Source organism: Peromyscus maniculatus, chromosome 18 (genome assembly GCF_049852395.1).
Source record: "Peromyscus maniculatus bairdii isolate BWxNUB_F1_BW_parent chromosome 18, HU_Pman_BW_mat_3.1, whole genome shotgun sequence".
Classification (NCBI taxonomy): domain Eukaryota; kingdom Metazoa; phylum Chordata; class Mammalia; order Rodentia; family Cricetidae; genus Peromyscus; species Peromyscus maniculatus.
The window spans coordinates 54551639-54564849 of NC_134869.1; the positions used below are offsets into that span (position 1 = coordinate 54551639).

Genomic DNA, 13211 nt, shown 5'->3' on the forward strand with positions numbered 1-13211 from the left:
TCCTTAATTTGCTTTGATCAGTCTTTTATCATAGTGACTGGAAAGGTAACTGAGATGTTAATTAATTCCAAAAAGAAAGACTAAAATCAGAAGATGTAGGAGATATCCAGACAATGGAGAACCATCAAAGACACAAAGAAAAAGCTCAATAGGAGAGGCTGGATAGTGGTGCTACTGGGGATGAAAGTGAAAGGTAAACTATTCTAGAGTTTAGTAAGGCTCCCTGAAACGGAGAGACAGCAAACTGAAGACAGCTTCAGGGTGATAGACTTTAAAAGTACAACTCTTAAAAAAAATTTAGTCATTTCCTAGGATAAGGGAAACTGAAGTGGGTTTAAACATGATAAGCAAAGTATTAAGAAATAAACACAGGCCGGGCCTGTGATCCCAGCACTTGGGAGGAAGAGGCAGGCAGATCTCTGTGAGTTCAAGGCCAGCCTGGTCTACAGAGAGATCCAGGACAGGCACCAAAACTACACAGAGAAGCCCTGTTTCGAAAAACAAAACAAAACAAAACAAAACAAAACAAAACAAAACAAAACAAAACAAAACAAAAGAAAGAAAGAAAAAGAAAAGGAAGGAAAGAAACAAACAAACAAACAAATAAACACAGGGCCAGTGAGTAAAGGTACCTACTAAGCCTGATGACCTGACTTCAAACCCCAGGATCTATGCGGTGGAAGGAGAAGACTGACTCCTTCAAACTGTCCTCTAACCACTACATGCACGCTGTGACATGGGTATGTACAACACACACACACACACACACACACACACACACACACACACACACACTCACACACAATGCATGTATACATACACAAACACAAATAAATGCAATAAAAATTGAAAAAGAAGTTAAGACATAAACAAAAAAATTGCTTTCACTGACAGTATTTAAGAAAAAGCTTCTGGGTAATTTACCTGAATGTGAAAGTTATGAAAACCCAGTTAGGGAGAAGTCCTCCTGATTTTATGGAGAGGCAAGTCTCATTTTTAAGTTCCATTTGGCTGCAGGAGTGGATTCTAGCTACTTCTAACTGCACTGGAGGGGGCTCTCCCAGATTCCCATCCTCCCTAGGTGTGGTAAACATGACAGCAGCCCTCTCAGAGGATGAGCTCTCTGCCTGTAAGCATATGAGTAAGAGATGCTTTGTTCTCCAGTCTCCTAAGCTAGAGCAGAGGATGTGGCTGGCCAGGAGGCGGAGACAGAGCAGATGCATGTGTAGGTGTGTGTGTGTGTGAGTGTGTGTGTGTGTGTTTTCTCACATCCGCTTCCCCTTTTGAGCTGACAGTTGAATGAGAACAGAGAGAAAGTCAGTCTTCGATATGAGACTATCTCGCCATCCTCGCCTTTGCCACGACTTCTGAGAAGGGCTTAGGCCTGTTTGGAGAACCTTCTTACTTCTGGTAAGTGTTTCAGGGTGGGACTGATATACTTTTATAGATAGTAATAGAGAGAAGGGACATGGGTGAGGGGGGAAAACTTGATTCTAAGGAAAGAGATGTGTCAAGAGACAACCTTACCTTCCTGACTTTGACTCTACAGCCTCATCATTGGACCTACTGGACAAAAATACCTCACTTTTCCCTCCTGATTACCAGATGGCATTGTTCTAGGGTCATAAATCATGGTCTCATTTGATGAACTGAATTACTATTTACAAAATTTCATTTTTCTCATGAGAGTTCTTAGCATCTTGCCGAACTCACACGTGTGATCATTTCATTCTATTTCCAACTATGAAAAGTTCTGAAGGAGAAAAGTTTCCTGGTTTGATGACAGGTCCTGTTCTAGAGCCCAAATCTCTGAATTTGGGAATTCATAAATCTGTCCTGACCTTGTTCTCTGTGAACAGGATCTTTTTCTCTAGAATCTTCCGGGGAAAATGTGGAGATAAAGTGTAGTGATGTATGTGAAAGTTCCTATGTAGGACAATTTACACCATTGGACAATGGCAGGCCAGATATACTAGAGGCCCATGGTTCATATATCATGAAGACTAAATTTTTGCCCTATATCTCATCTAGATATGTTCACTTCTCAGTGATCTACATAATACTGGGTCTAGAGTCTCCAACACCCTTTGCTTCAAGGTAACCACCCATCTGTATCCTGGGGAGGGAGGAGGCATGGAAATATTATTCACACTGGGCTTTTCCCACAACCTCATGCACTGCCAAGTTCATCAGTGGATGAAAGAGTTGAAGTGGGAACTTAGGGCAGAGCCCTATCTTGATAAAAGTGTGTTGTAGAAGTGGTTTTTAAGATAATAAGCATTTGGAATCAATACTAAAGGAAATAGTTGTGACTTTGTATATCACAAATATCCTTTTTTTCTTTTTAATTAAAAAGTTTTTATTGTTATGTGGTTGGAGAGATGGCTCTGTATGGTTAAGAGTGTTTACAGCTATTGCAGAGAACCCGAGTTCAACTGCCAGCATCCCTGTTGGGCAGCTCCCAACTATGGTAACTCCAGTTCCAGGAGAATCTGATGCCCCTGACTTCTGCAGTACCCGCACTCATGTGCATGTACACAGACAGATAGACACACATCCACAATTAAAAACAATAAATCTTAACTTTCTATTACATCCATTCATTTATTCCGTGAGTCGCAAATATCCTTAATGGAAGATTCTATGCAGTTTGGGGGGAATTAGAGGTGGGAGGCTTGCAAATGGTGTGCACAAGCTTCTGATTCAGCAGATGTTCAGCTTGAGTGGTGAGAGCCACAGATCTGTATTCTCCTATGTCATGAACCATTGATGAAAAGAGGAGAGGCCAGGTTTATTGGTTGTCTGCTGCTGAGAATGTTATCATTGATAGCAAAATGAAGCTATAATAGGGGGGATAGAAACAGAGTCAACATGTGATTTCTTATTAACAAGCACCTAGGCCGTTTAGAGGCTATTTATAACCATACTAATAATGTTCTCTTAGCTCCTTTGGCCCTCTGAAAGTTAAGGTGTTTTCCTGGGATGAAACATTATATAGTGACTGTGGAGAGCCAATACAGTCCTTCTAGGTTCAAGGTCCAGGATTCAGATTCTAATAGATGATGAAGAGAAAGTTTGGTTCTTGGCCCATGTCGTGTCTCAGTGTGACTTCACTCTTAGTGGCAGCAAGGGAAAAGACACATTTCTTTCTACTTGCAGACTAATAACTATCCTGATTTCCACTTAGGGGTCAATGAAAGTGATAAACCCCCAAAACACAGCATTGTGGCCAGATCATACCCAGGCCCAGTGAGAACGGCTAAAGCACAGATTTAGGCTAAAAAGAGAATTCTGTCAAATAACTGAAGGATGAGAATAATTTGTGTATCTACTGTGCAATAAAAAAGGGGGAAGATGAGAACAGGAGTGAAATAACTTCATGACCATGAAAACAAGATATTGAATTAATGGTATCAATGCAGAGGGGTCGCTCAGTGGTCAAGAAGTCTCTTCCCTCATCCTAAACATGTCTGGATAAATCCATGTGTAATTAGCCAGAGTGAGCTGCTGTTTCTTATTCCTGATATGTTTGTAGCTTACCCAGATATTTTTTTAATGGCATCTCTCACACACCAACAGTACAGGATGACTTGCTCCAAATATATGACTTTAATATTTTCCATGGTCATTTATAAACACAAAACTTACTCACATCTGAATGTTGAAGGAAGAAGAAAAAAATGAGAGGAAAAGAACTTAGATAGTTTGCTTCCAGTATTCAGCTAAACTAGTTTGTGGAAAGAAAGGTGTGAAAAAGGAAAGGCAAAGGAGTTACATTGAGTAGCTGACATTTTCTCCTTTCATTATTTTATAAATAACACCCTATTTTTCTACTCCCTGAACAGAGATTGAAGTCCTCCCTTAGGCCATAAATGTTTCAGAATGCTCCAACACCCTAAGGGCAGATTTTGATCTGATGATCTTCCTAGTAGCACAGTGAAGAGTATAAACCAGGAAGACAGTTATCATTGATCTAGGAAGGAATATGACAGTCTGTTGCAGGTTTGGGGCATGTAGGGTTGAGGAGGATCAGCTTGGATTGAGATTAAGTTTGTCCTGTCCATAGAGAAATGCTGCCTGCTCTGGGATTTCCCCCAGCCTTCTAAATCAATAAGACTATGCCTGGCTGTGGATGCAGAAGTTCTGTTGGGCCACATCATGGAAACTCTATTTCCTTTTTCTCTTTTCTTATGCTTGATCTCACTCTCACTCCAAATTCACAGGTACTGCTTAGGGCATAAGTAACATACAAACAGAGAAGAGAAACCTTTATGGTCTGTGTCTGTGGAAGGAGGCCCAGAGCACTGAAGACTCATCCAGAACCAAGAGCGGCAGGAAGAAAGCTGTGTGAAAAAAAGAGAAGAAAGAACACATTTGGAATACAAACTTGTGAGTCCTATTTTCTATTCTTCCTTCCCTCACTCCCACCATCCCTCCATCACCTCTCCTTACCCCTCCTTATCTCTGTCTAGTTTTTTTCTACTCTAAAATGAGTGACTAAATTAGGTTTCTCTCTGATCCCTCTGAGAATTATATAAGGATAGGTACTGTTGAGCTAGAGAGACAGTTTAAAGGGTAAACGTTATGAGGATCTGAATTCAGATCCCCAGTATTCATGTAAAAAGCTAGAGGTGGTGCTGCACATCTGTTATTAATGCTGAAGTAGTAGGGACAAAAGAATCCCAAGGGCTCACTGTTGAACCAGCCTAGCAAATCAGTGTATCCCAAATTTAGTGAGAGACTATTTCAAAGAATAATAGAGGAAAAAAACAAATATGGCCCTTTGGCCTCGGTGGGTGCACATATGTGTACATGCACCTGTAAATATAACACACACACACACACACACACACACACACACACACACACACACATACACACACAATTACTAAAGGCTGAGAGATTATTTTTTCTCATGGTTCATCTCTGCCTAATGTGAGCATCGCTATTTAACATCCTGATGCTGTACATTCTAGTGTGTTCTGATGACCACTCTCTTTTCTCAATTCTGATTCTTAAAACTATTCTACTTTTAGAGACTGGCAAATAGTAAGAGAAAATTAATAACAACCTTGAATATTATTTATTACATAATACATAATTTTAGTATCAAATAACCCAAAATGTGTGGAAATTTTCTGTTTGTATATTCAAAACACTTAGATACAAAGAGGTTTAATAATTTTATCTAAGACTCAAGTGTAAGTGGACAGGTTATTATTTTAAACAGGAACACTCTGATTCTAAGGCCCAAGCTCTGCCTACATTTCCCTTTGAGTTTCTAAATAACATTCTGAAGAAAAATAAACATTGCCCATTGTTACTGGGCCTTTAAAAACATCCCCAAGTTAAGCCACATATAAGCAGAGCTGATATTTGTCAACTTCATGGTGATAGGCCCATTTGTTATATTTAAATATTAAGCTGGGTGGGGAGGAACAGGGAGGAGTAGAGGGAGGGGAAACTGTAACCAGGATATATTATATGAAAAAGATATATTTTCAATATACAAAAGAGAACAAAAGAAGGAGGAGGAGATAGAGAAGGAGAAAAGGAAAGTGAAGGAGAAGCAGCAGCAGCACATTTGGCACATAGTTAATATAACCCATCATAGGGAAATGCATCAACCACAATTTCCAGTTTTAAATAAAAATCAAACCTCCCACTTGGGGGAAAAAGTTATGTTCCCAGCAAATTGTGGTAGATACTCATTGCTCCAGACCTTCTGAAAGCAACAAAATCCATCCCAGGTGTTCCTGCTCTTTCCACAAGGTTTCCCAGACTGTTCCAAAAAATCCAGATGCTCAATAACTAGGCCTGTGCTGAACAGGGCTCTGACTATTATAAACTCTGTTAGTTCAGGCAGTGCCCTTCTACAGCTGCTGCCAAATGTTCTAATTCTACAATATCAAAGCAATGAAGAGTTTTCTCATGTAATCCTGATTTGGACCTTGTTGGAAAACTGCCTTGCAAGCCTGAGGGAGGTTTGTATGCTTCAAGATGGAATCAAGAGGGAAACCATGCAGGTAGCACAAACAGCAATACTTCTTTTGCTGCAATTATCACACAGCTGAATACAAAATGCATTGAGTTTATGCCTTTTCTCTTGTACTAGATTATAAATAGAGAGCTGAACAGCATGTAAAGTGGAGAATTTACTAAAACCATCCCTACTTTCCTTCATCCCAGATTGTATTACCTGCTGACACTTAGATGACAATAGGCTGTTTTATTATTCCACTATTCATGCAAAGACTGTACCACATAGAATTAGACCACTGTGATCTTAAATCTAAGCCCTTTAAGGTCCTAAATACCCATCAGTGAACAAGACATTCTCTCTGAGCTTCAGGTGTTAATGATTAGCTCTAAGGTGTTGGTCAGAATTCAGTAAAGTATTATATAGGACATATTTATGGATATATATATATATATATATTAGATGCTATACATAAATCAGTTATTACTAGTCCCTGCTTTGTTGATTCACCATATCAGTGCATTGTAAAACTCCAGCTGCATCTTCTAGAAAATGGACTGGCAATGTAATAGAACTGGCAAGAAATAGGCAATGTCCTCAGTTTAGCAATAATGACACTTTATCAACAGCTTTTCACTACTGCTGCAGTTATTGCATTTGATGATATTTTATTGGATGACAGACATTCACAGATCTTAAACAATCCTGTGTTAAGCCACAGATGTGATTTCATCCCCATTTCTATAAATTTTGCTTTTTCTATACCCTTCACAGAACAAAGAACATCTTCTCCTACTCTGGTTGTAGTTAGAGTTTAGACTTCGGGATAGGGTATGGAAAATAATCAAAGAAAACGATCCTGGAGAAATGTCTAGAGAAGTGGAAAGGACAATGGGCAAAGCTGGAGGGAGAAGCCTTTGGGAAAATTCAGGCAAGAAGTAATAGACCCTGTATGGCACTTTTCTTGAGTTAGTGGTAAAAATGGGAGAAAAGAGATATATAGGTGTAGCTAGCGTTCGCCTGCCTTGCCCACAGTCAGGACAAATCTTTGTCACCCACCAGTCCCACAGCTGCTCAGACCCAGCCAAGTAAACACAGAGTCTTATATTGCTTACAAACTGTATGGCCGTGGCAGGCTTCTTGCTAACTGTTCTTATAGCTTAAATTAATCCATTTCCATAAATCTATACCTTGCTACGTGGCTCATGGCTTCCTGGCGTCTTCACATGCTGCTTGTCATGGTGGTAGCTGGCAGTCTCCTTCCGCCTTCCTGTTCCCTTAATTCTTCTCTCTGTTAGTCCTGCCTATACTTCCTGCCTAGCCATTGGCCAATCGGTGTTTTATTTATTGACCAATCAGAGCAATTTGAAATACAGACCATCCCACAGCATATAGGCTGCCACCTTCTGTCTCCACATTGAACATAGTACAGTCAATGTTATAACAGAATCAGTATCAAGGAAGAGGGTAGAGCCCAGAGAAGCTTTTTGAGTAGGAAATGAAAACCTAAAGATAGGATAATTTCTTAGTTTAAGCTTTAAAATTTAATCAAATTTGAGTTTCCCTTATGCTGTATTAACTAAATCATGGAAAGATTTTTGCCTCATAGCTTCTCTTCACTACAAGGTAGTAAACATATACACAGAGGATCTGAGGCCATAGAGAAAGGCAGTTAGGTCTGTACCTCTTCTATGACATATACTAATTGAGGACAATTTCCCAGCACAAGTATGAATCTTGCTCTTCAGGAGGTACAGTGTTTGCTGAGTTATCTCCATTGAAGAGCACTACACCATGCCCTGTTGTGGGACTCAAGAGAGATCTCACAAAGGATGGTCCAATCAACACAGACACATCACATACTCTCTTCTTGAATATGACACACACACACATGCTGGTTGCTAGAGATTGATTGGAGAAATGGTGTGAATGCAAATGACAACTTATTTTTTAAGATTTTACTGATTATTATTATCATTATTATTGTGTGTATGTGTATGTTGCATGTATGGGGAGGTCAGAGAGAAACTTTCAAGGGTCAGTTTTTTCCTTCCACCTTAGATTCCAGGGATTGAACTCATGTCAAGCTTGTATAGCAGGCATTCTGATCTTATCCCTGGCCAGTGCTCTCTTCTCTGCTCCATGTTCCTTCATATTATGGGAATGCATTTTGTTTGATGACTCTTGTTGTTACTGGAATGTTATGAATAAACATTTCCATCCCCATCTCTATATTAGACAGACTCCCTCCAAAAACCTCCAAAGCTGCATCTTGCCATCTCTGTACCCATCTGTCATTTCTTTGTAGCCTGCTCACTGCTGGTGTGTTTATCTGATATCATTTGCCACTTCCTCCAAATTTCCAGAAAGAATACTTAGTTTCTTATTTTCTACCAGTACATTTTCATCTGATTACCATGAACCAAACCCTTCTATTTATTTCTGTTTCCCAGTATTGCTACTCATTCTTTTTTTTTTTTTTTTTGAGGAGCTACAAAGCCAGCTTTATTTTTTGAAGTTGAGAGGACAGAAGGACACAGCACAGGGACATGGGATGTCTAGTAGAAGCTGGTCTTTCACAACAGACCAGATTTGTTTGTTTTGTTTTTCTCAGATGATTCCAAAATAAAACTGAAAGGTTCCAGAATCTTTTCTATGGAAATTGAATCTTTCAATCAACTGACTAGGAACAGAGAAGACTGTTTTTGTTAAACCATTTCTTTGGGCAATTTCTTGATCCTTGCTTTTTTCCTGCTGTCTTGCAAAGCTCTGGAATTCACAGAGTTGAGCAGAGCACACATCTTCACCGCTGTGACACAGCTAGGCAGAGGGACCATTCACTTCAACCAGATCCACTTGTCACCCACTCGGCCTTGTACCCAGGTTTGTACTTCCGGCCTGGCAGTGCTCTGAAGCTGTTTTGGATTCGGGTACCCTGGTGAGCTCCAATCGTGATTTCTAGGAGATCGATAGGAACGGTAGTGAAATCCAGCACTTCTATCTCATCCTGAACCCGCAAGCACAGGCAGTGAAAGGAAATGTCACTCTGTTTAAGCCAAGGCCCTTTGTTGTACTTAAGGTATTCAATGTCCTCTACCACCTTGATTGAGCTTTCAGATTCCCAGGTACTGTACACCAAAACTTCACAGTGCTCACTCATCTCTGGAAGGAAGATGTGCTTGTCGGCATTCTCAATGTCCTGGAGATAGGCAGAGATGATCATCATTTCATGTGCATCTCCTTTCTTCTGGATCCGGCTCTGTGTGCCTGGCACAGGCACATCGACACAGATGACTACGTGGGGTGGCCTTCTGGATCCGGCTCTGTATGCCTGGCACAGGCACATCGACACAGATGACTACGTGGGGTGGCAGGTGCTGGGGGAGAGCGAGCCGCTTCACTTCCTTGTGGTGGTCCACACACTCCTTTCGGATGAAGCTCTGGTTGTACATTGCCTCCAGGAAAGCAAAGTCACTGAAGATGGAACGCTCCAAGACCACACCTTGTCCTGTGCTCAACAGGTGCTCCAGGGCGTCTGCGTACCCCAGGAGGCGGCTGGCGTACAGCCAGGACTGCAGGCAGTAGCTGTTGCCGTCGTTGCTTTTCGGGTCATCATAAAATTTCTCTAAGCTACAGCTGCCACTGAATTCCATGTTCAGGGGCCTTCTGTTACCTGTGGTGCTGCTCGAGTACTGTATCCCTGCTTCCGGAAAGTGCTTCATGCCTAGGCTCTCTGCGATCTCTTTTGCGAGCTTGCTTTTCCCAGAGCTTGCTTTTCCCATAGGTTCCTGTCTACCCTTATTTCTCGGCTGTAGTCATTCATTCTTTTGGATGCCTTATCAACAAGAACGTAGGCCAAATGCCCATACTTCAGCTGGCACTGCACACTGGTGTGAATCTGTTCCCTGCGCTGGGCTCTGGCCGTGAGGCTGCACGCAGACGCCGACGCTGGGACAAGTCTCAGCAGCCTCAAGGCCATAGCTCTGCCGACCCGTCCAGCTCAAGGACCTTGCTACCCATTCTTATAGTAGTTTCATTTATTACTTTGTGAACAGTTCATTATAACCCATACATGACAAAGATTAGGGAAAATTAATTTCTACTTTAAGTCCCACATCAATGAGCCACATTGGGGAAGGTTAGTTCCTTTGTATCTTCTCTCTTGAGGTGGTGTGTGTGTGTGTGTGTGTGTGTGTGTGTGTGTGTGTGTGTGTGTACATGCGCACGCGTATGTGGAAACCGGAAGTCAAGGTCAGGTATTCTCCTCCGTCAGTCTCCATCTTAAATCTTGACTGACTCTGGAATTTGCTAGACTGGCTGGCCAGCAAGAACCAGGAATCACCCTGTGCTCACTCTCAGTGTTGGCATTACAGGCATGTGGTACAGCTCTCAGCTTTTTCTTATAGGCTCAAGGATCTAACTTGGGTCCTTGTGCTTGCATGGCAAGTACTTTAGGTGTTAAGCCATCTTTCCAGCTCCTTCCATAGTTGTCTTTTAAAGCGAGTAAATGATTCCACTCCCATCCAAACTGCCAGAAAATGACTATTCTTTGCAGTGGGTGATAGAGCTCTTAGCTCCTGTCTTTCTGCTGCCTGTAATTACAGTCAGTTTTGTGAGCCTTCCTTTGGACCTCTTTAAGCATTAAGCATTCTGTTTCCATGTACACTTTCCTTTAGGTATTTGCAGTAAGTAAAAATTCTGTGTAAGGATGTACAGATGAGGGAAAAGCATTTTCGGACACATGTAAATGCTGTTCTCAATTGCAGGAACTCTCAGAGCAGAAACAGGTCTTAGAACTATCATGTCTTTGTTTCCCAACTTTCTGTCCCAAGCACATTGCTAAATCTTATTGGAAGCCTTGGAACTGAGCTCTGAGTATGTCTGTGGTGACTTGTAGGGCGCTGAGCTCCCAAGAGGCATAATCACCTAGGAAGCACTCGTTCATTTAGAGTATATGTTTAGCCAACAACATGTTTGATTCTGTTTTAGACTTTGGAAATACAGCAATGGACAATCCAGACAAGCACCTCTGACCCTGGATCTTATGTTCTAATTAGAAGAGTAATAAAACAGGAGAGAAATTAATAAAAGTATAATGTGCTTTGGTGATAATAACCAGAAAGAACAGTCAAGGGACAGGGTTAAATTAAGGCCAACTGCAGAAGCCACATCTGGCTTCCTGGAGGAAATGGGTGGAGAATGGATTGGGGGCTTTGTGGGTTGAGTGCAGCAAATACTTAGGGTGAAAAAGGAGAGGAAAAAGTATAATAAAAACCAGGGCTAAAAGAGGTAGAGAGGAACTTAGCTTATTTGAATGAGAGCTTCAAAAATGTGAGGAACATACCAGAGACATATCAAAGAAGATGCTGATACCCTTTCCCTGTCATCCCAGGTAGGCAGTCTGCTCTGAAAAGGTGCTTGAAGTGGTTCTTGGCGCTGATAGTAAGGTGCAGTGGGGCAGCCCTGTATCTCTTCCTCACTGTGTCCCTCCTCTCCTTCTGTCCTTTCTTCTTCCCCTCTTTCCTCCTCCCTCTTCCTCCCTCTCTCCTTTCCTCACTCTCTTCCATTTCCTCTCTCTCTCTCCCAACTCCCTGGACCTCCATCTTTACTTCTCCCTCCTTCTGCCCCCCCATTCTCCCCTTCCCTCATGCTTCCCTTCCCTTGCTGTCTCCTTTTAAGTTTTCCTAACCACCAAAAATGTCCTTGTGCATCAAGGATACCCTGAGATTTATGTGAGGGAATTAAAGAAATAGGCAAGTCAGTCTTTGGCATTTTCTTTTCTGGGTTGACTGGAAACAGCCGATTAAATATTTTGGAAGGCAGGACTAGGAAAACACACTTTGATTCAGGATTTGTGGAGACTTCCTTAATTTTTTTTAATTTTTCATTTTTTTATTTAAAAGTTTTTTCATTTTACATACTAACCACAGTTCTCCCTCCCTCCCCTCCTCCTTTCCCCCACCTCACCCCCAATCCACTCTTCAGAGAGGGTAAGGTCTCCCATGGGGAGTCAACAAAGTCTGGCATATCAAATTGAGACAAGACCAAGCCTCCCCCCATCCCCCGTGTCAGGGCTGAGCAAGGTGTCCCATCACAGGAATGGGCTCCAAAAAACCAGTTCTTGTACCTGGGATAAGCCCTGGTCCCTACAAACAGATCTAGCCACACAACTGTCACCCACATTCAGAGGGCCTAGTTCAATCCCATGCAGGTTCCCCAGCTGTCAGTCCAGAGTCAGTGAGCTCCCACTAGCTCGGGTCAACTGTCTCTGTGTGTTTCCCCATGATGATCTTGACCCTATGATCCCTTCTCCCTCTCTTTGATTAGACTCTGGGAGCTTGACTCAGTACTTAGCTGTGGATCTTTGTGTCTGCTTCCATCAGTCACTGGATGAAGGTTCTATGATGACAATTAGGGAAGTCATCAATCTGATTACAGAGGAAGGCCAGTTCAGGCACCCTCTCCACTATTGCTTAGAGTCTTAGCTGGGGTCATGCTTGGAGTCTTAGCTGGGGTCATCCTTGTAGGTACCTGGGAATTTCCCTAGCACCAGGTTTCTCCATAACCCCATAGTGGCTCTCTCTATCAAGATATCTCTTTCCTTGCTCTCCCTGTCTGTCTCTCCCCCAACTCGACCACCCCATTCCCTCATGCCCCCCTCCTCTCCCCACTGCACTCCCAATTTACTCAGGAGATCTTATCTACTTCCCCTTCCCTTCTTTCTGGAGGCAACTTCATCCTCTATCACCTAATGCCAGCAAGTCTCCTCTGCTGACCCTCTTTGTAGCTTTCCTTTGACCTGAGCTTAGTTAAGTGGTTGAATATTCTCTAAAAGGCAAAAAGGAGTAGAGTGCATAACAGTCTCACAATGCTAACAGCTGCCTTCCCTGGAAGACAAAACCTGGACTGGGCCTGAAGGGAAGGGCCCAAGATTAGACAGCAACAATATACATTGTCTTATATGTAGCAAGACAAAGCAACTAAAACAATTTTATTGCACTAGCAGAACATTTTATGTTTGGGATGTTCTTTTAAAACATAGCTGTTTCAGAACCCACGTCTTTGAATGTCTCAATAATGACTTTGTTTTTGAGTCTTAAAAGAAGGCTCTTGAAATTCCTGTATTTTTCTTTTTTATTTTTCCTGACTTCAGCAATTCAAAGTATAATTTTGAAGATGAAGCAATGAGTGAAGCTCCAGGGAGTGGAAGAATAAGACCTGAAAGTCTTGC

At 41.9% G+C, this 13211-nt stretch overlaps 1 protein-coding gene and 1 pseudogene across 2 annotated transcripts in view; one reads left to right on the forward strand and one right to left on the reverse strand.

Annotated features, from left to right (window-relative positions):
• Nucleotides 1-1300: 1300 nt before the first annotated feature.
• Tespa1 (thymocyte expressed, positive selection associated 1) overlaps nt 1301-13211 on the forward strand; it is a 32253-nt gene continuing 20342 nt past the window's right edge. For both annotated transcript variants that reach the window (XM_076554220.1, XM_076554219.1), the window contains exons 1-2: nt 1301-1410; nt 4224-4389. The gene's annotated coding sequence lies outside the window, so the exon portion shown is untranslated. The remainder of the gene's footprint in view (nt 1411-4223; nt 4390-13211) is intronic.
• LOC102917228 (NADH dehydrogenase [ubiquinone] 1 alpha subcomplex subunit 10, mitochondrial pseudogene) lies at nt 9208-9959 on the reverse strand (annotated as a pseudogene).